We start from the raw sequence: 6,000 nt of genomic DNA, 5'->3' as shown, positions 1-6,000 counted from the left end.
CCTCCGTGTGTCACCCTCTGTCACCTTGGCCCAGCTTCCTGGGCACACACTGTTAGCAGATCTTTGAGTGGCCCTTGGCCTGTTGATGTGAGTTTGTTTCTGATCTCCAGGCACCCATTTTGTCTGCTGTGTGTCTGTGCGCTGCTGCTGTGGTGGTGTGTGCTGCCACTCTTTCACACTGTTGGCTGTTCATTAGCTGCTGGCATGTGCAAAACAGTGCCTTCACCCCCATGTGTTGATGCAAGGCATCCGCCATTTGCTGGCAAGTCATTCCTGTGTTGGGACACAGTGTTTGTCTGGCTGTGACCTAGGCCATATGGGCAGAGGGCATTGTTGTCTGCTTTGGAGTCGCACTATGTGATTTTTGGTGCCCAGCCTCCCGCCATCCGGGTTACCGTGTCATGTGTTGTTGTCTTCTGTGGCCTGTGACTTGACATTGTCCAGCTGGGTGCATGGGGCATGGTGGCAGCAGTGGCATGTGCCTGCTCATGGAGTGTGGTTGAGTAATGCGATGGCTTGTGGTGGTTGCGTGCCTGTTATTAATTTTGGTTGTGGTTGCAGTTCCCCCCATGTGAGGTGCGTTGTTTGTGTACTCACCCGGGTCTCGGAGTCCTTCTACTCCTTCAACTGCCTCCACCGGCAGTATGGCCATCACCCTCTCCTCCCAGGGATGGTACTGTACGGGTCTGCGGGAGGGCCCTCCTCCGGTGGCGTTGGCCTGGTCGTGTTCCTCCTGTCTCTTGGCTCTGACCCTCCTCCGCAGATCATACCACCTGTTCTGGCAATCCTGCTTGGTCCTCCTGGTGTCCGCAACAGCATTCACAGCATCGACGATGGTCTGCCACATGGCTGTTTTGGCTGCCTGGCTGGTGCTTCTGACCAATGTTCCAAAGATCTGTGGCTCGACTCTGAGGATTTGATCAACAAGGACCTCCAACTCTCGGTGACTGAACTTTGGATTCTTGGTAGTGGGCATGGTGAGGGGTGTGGGTGGGGATGGTGTGGGTGTGGGGGGTGTGTGGATGTTGGGGGGGGTGTGGATGGTTGTGTGTGTGTGTGAATGTGATGAGAGGGTGTTTGTGAGGGTGGTCGTGTGAAGGTGTGCAAGTGTAAGATGTGGTGTCGCTTGTAGTCTGGTTCTGTGGTGTCTGGCAGCAGTGGGTCTGTTGCAAAGGCTCATGGTTTGTGTGTGTGGGCCCTTTTTATTGGTCCATGGGTGGGTGTGGCAGTGTTTGAATTTTGGGTGGGTGTGTTATAAGGAGTGGTGGTGTATTGGGCCTCTGTTTGTTTTTGACAGTTGCAGGTCAGTGATTGTGTTATTTTAGTGGTTGTTGGCCATGTTTAGTGGCTGTGTGCCTTTCGAATGGTGTATTGTTGAGTTGTTTTGTTTTGTCCTTGTTGTGTACGTGCGTTTTGTGCGTGTGTACGGTGTGTACATGGGCCATTTGGTTGTACGATTTGGTCCTTGTGTGTGGCTTTGTACGACTCGTACATGCGGTTGTGATGTTGGGGCATGGGGTGCGCTCCGTACTTAGGAGGTTGTGTTGGGGGTGCGCCAGGAACGTACTGGGGTGGGGGTACGACTGGAACGTACTGGGGTGTACATAGACGGTGGTACGACACGTACAGGGGTGGGGGGGTGTACATTGACGGTGGTACGACACGTACTGGGGTGGGGGTACGACTGGAACGTACTGGGGTGTACATAGACGGTGGTACGACACGTACAGGGGTGGGGGGGTGTACATAGACGGTGGTACGACACGTACAGGGGTGGGGGGGTGTACATAGACGGTGGTACGACACGTACAGGGGTGGGGGGGTGTACATAGACGGTGTTACGACACGTACAGGGGTGGGGGGGTGTACATAGACGGTGGTACGACACGTACTGGGGTGGGGGTACGACTGGAACGTACTGGGGTGTACATAGACGGTGGTACGACACGTACAGGGGTGGGGGGGTGTACATAGACGGTGGTACGACACGTACAGGGGTGGGGGGGTGTACATAGACGGTGGTACGACACGTACAGGGGTGGGGGGGTGTACATAGACGGTGTTACGACACGTACAGGGGTGGGGGGGTGTACATAGACGGTGGTACGACACGTACTGGGGTGGGGGTACGACTGGAACGTACTGGGGTGTACATAGACGGTGGTACGACACGTACTGGGGTGGGGGTACGACTGGAACGTACTGGGGTGTACATAGACGGTGGTACGACACGTACAGGGGTGGGGGGGTGTACATAGACGGTGGTACGACACGTACAGGGGTGGGGGGGTGTACATAGACGGTGGTACGACACGTACAGGGGTGGGGGGGTGTACATAGACGGTGTTACGACACGTACAGGGGTGGGGGGGTGTACATAGACGGTGGTACGACACGTACAGGGGTGGGGGGGTGTACATAGACGGTGGTACGACACGTACTGGGGTGGGGGTACGACTGGAACGTACTGGGGTGTAGGTAGACGGGGCTGTGACACGTACTGGGGTGGGGGTGTGGCTCGAACGTACTGGGGTGTAGGTACACGGGGGGTACGACACGTACTGGGGTGGGGGTGCGACTGGAACGTACTGGGGTGTACATAGACGGTGGTACAACACGTACAGGGGTGGGGGGGTGTACATTGACGGTGGTACGACACGTACTGGGGTGGGGGTACGACTGGAACGTACTGGGGTGTAGGTAGACGGGGCTATGACACGTACTGGGGTGGGGGTGTGGCTCGAACGTACTGGGGTGTAGGTACACGGGGGGTACGACACGTACTGGGTTGGGGGTACGACTGGAACGTACTGGGGTGTAGGTAGACGGGGCTGTGACACGTACTGGGGTGGGGGTGTGGCTCGAACGTACTGGGGTGTAGGTACACGGGGGGTACGACACGTACTGGGGTGGGGGTGCGACTGGAACGTACTGGGGTGTACATAGACGGTGGTACGACACGTACTGGGGTGGGGGTACGACTGGAACGTACTGGGGTGTAGGTAGACGGGGCTGTGACACGTACTGGGGTGGGGGTGTGGCTCGAACGTACTGGGGTGTAGGTACACGGGGGGTACGACACGTACTGGGGTGGGGGTGCGACTGGAACGTACTGGGGTGTACATAGACGGTGGTACAACACGTACAGGGGTGGGGGGGTGTACATTGACGGTGGTACGACACGTACTGGGGTGGGGGTACGACTGGAACGTACTGGGGTGTAGGTAGACGGGGCTATGACACGTACTGGGGTGGGGGTGTGGCTCGAACGTACTGGGGTGTAGGTACACGGGGGGTACGACACGTACTGGGTTGGGGGTACGACTGGAACGTACTGGGGTGTAGGTAGACGGGGCTGTGACACGTACTGGGGTGGGGGTGTGGCTCGAACGTACTGGGGTGTAGGTACACGGGGGGTACGACACGTACTGGGGTGGGGGTGCGACTGGAACGTACTGGGGTGTACATAGACGGTGGTACGACACGTACAGGGGTGGGGGGGTGTACATTGACGGTGGTACGACACGTACTGGGGTGGGGGTGCGACTGGAACGTACTGGGGTGTACATAGACGGGTGGGGGTATACATATACGGGGGTACGTGTCGGACGTACGGGGGCTGGGGGGAGTGTTGGGCGCGTATGCGGGCACATGTCTCCATGGTTGCTATTGGTGTTCGGTGCGGACGGTGTTTTTTCCATACGGTTGTAGGCTCGGACGCACGGGATGGATCGTGATTCCTCGGTCGGACTTGGATTTTTACGTTTGTAAGGTAAATCGTCCGAGGACGTGTCGGACACATTTTCCGACCCGAGGACGTGTGGGGAATGATTCCCGGTGCGGTTCGTATGGACTTTTTACCATGCGAATCGTGATTGCCAGTTCGTACGGCACTTGTACGATTCGTACGGTAAAAAGACCCGATACGAGTCGCACGGGGGAATTTTTTACCGGATCGTGATCGGCACCCAGATGTATGTTTTTGCTATTTCCATGCATTCCTTACAATGCATTGCACCTTTCAATAGTTAATTTGTGTTAGATGCTATGTGTGCATATGTCGACAATGTAACTTATTGATCTACAAAACCTTATGCAAGATATTTGCATGCATTCCTATCTGGTGTCCCTTGGAACTTTAGGTTATGCTGCTATGTATGTATGCAGCTTTGTACTGTATGTTATGTGGTTATAGTGTATATGTGGTTCTGCATTTTCACATTGACTTCTTGCATCATTCAGGCACAAGGGCATGTAATGTGGCAGAGGGGCAGCTATTCTTGCAGGGTATGTTTGTATGTACATTTATTTATGCTTACCTACAAGGAGCCCATTGCCATATTGTCCATTTTGGAAACGGTCATTGATGATGCTGTTTCTGAATATATATGTATCATGCACACTCCCAGTATATTTCGCAAGTACAATGATGTATAGTCCCCGATGGTCCACAATGGCCTGGACATTGATGGAGTGTGTGTGCTTTCAGTTGCAGTTGCCTTCGGCACAAGCTGAACATGCGTGCAGTCCATTGCACCAAGCACATGTGGGTAGCCAGCAATGGCGCAAAGAAGCCTTGTTTAATGTCCATCTGCTACTGGGGTGTGTTTGGGAAATGAATGTGCTATGGTGTGAGCTGAATGATGGCATCCAAGACAGAAGGGAGGAATGTGGAGAAAGATGCCTGTGAGACCCCTGCCACTCGTGCTGCTGTTGTTTGAAAAGATCCGGAGGCCAACATGTGTTTTACCGCCAGTAGTTTAGTCAGCGGTGGGATGTCGCTGACCCTTTCATTTGGAGTCTGTAGCTGTGGTGTGATCTGCTGCAGCAGGGTCAAAATAGACGCTTTCCTAAGGCGGTACATTTTAATGACTTGTTTGTCCCAGAGTCCAATGAGGGTGGTCCTTTGACGGTAGATGTGCTCCCTTCTCCTGCGCTGCCTTTGTGGTAATGGTGGAGGGTGAGGTTGTGAGATTTGTTGTGGGAGTGGTTGTCGTCTTCTTGTTGCAACTCCCAGCTGCAGGATTAGGAGGTTCATGTTGCCTGCACTGCTGCACTTTTTTTCAATTTATGTGGTACTTGCGTCATTTCCTGCACGTGGGTTTATGAGACGTAGGCTTGCGAGCACATTTTCAAATTTGCGTGACACATTTTTTAGATGCGTTGACGCGGGGGATTGATGTAAAAATGCCTGAGTCGGAAATGTGTTCATGAAAATATGTCAACCTGGCTACCACAACTGCTTAGTGGCCAACCTTCACCTGAAAGTTTGACCTTTTTACTAATGTGTGGCCTGTGATGCCTCAGTGTGAATTGCCCTAGCAACTGTTGCACCACAGTCAGCGGGCCTCGAGAGAATGACAAGCAGAAAAATAACAGCAACCTGACCTTTAACTTCTGGTATAAATCTGGTGAAAATACGATGACAAATGTACAGGTAATGAATTGTTTGAATTGTCCTGCTCTGCAGACTGCATGATGCATACCTGTTTTCAACTTCTATCACATAGTGTTCTTGCTTGATTTACTCCATTACTCTCAGAGTTCATATATCTACACCAATATTGCTCGCTTATCTGAACACCAAAGTACAAGCCGTATTTCAAATGACAGCTTCAATTGCTGGAGCAATCAATTGAGAGGGAGAGAGGGATAAAGGACAGTGGAGATAAGAAGTTGCTTTATACAAGGCAGCAAATTTACCTCAGAAGGCAGCTAATTCACCATGTAAATAAGCGGTGCAGCTGTGCAATGTGAGGTGAATGTTGCTCAGACACAGCAGTGGAGCTACCTCACTCATATGCTGCAGACTCAGGCCAAAGTCGGATGAAACTTCCGTTTCCTTCAACTCGAACCTAACCAATTCTGCAGCTTCTCTCATGCTGTTAAGCATGTGAGAAGCTGCAGGACTGGATGGAGCAGGCTAATCCAGTGCTCTGTTTGAGATTGGGAAGCTGCCTGTGCAATACCCCGCCTGTTTACCACTGCTATGGGTGAGCA

Source organism: Triturus cristatus, chromosome 4_2 (genome assembly GCF_964204655.1).
Source record: "Triturus cristatus chromosome 4_2, aTriCri1.1, whole genome shotgun sequence".
Taxonomy (NCBI): Eukaryota; Metazoa; Chordata; class Amphibia; order Caudata; family Salamandridae; genus Triturus; species Triturus cristatus.
This window is presented reverse-complemented; position numbering follows the sequence as displayed.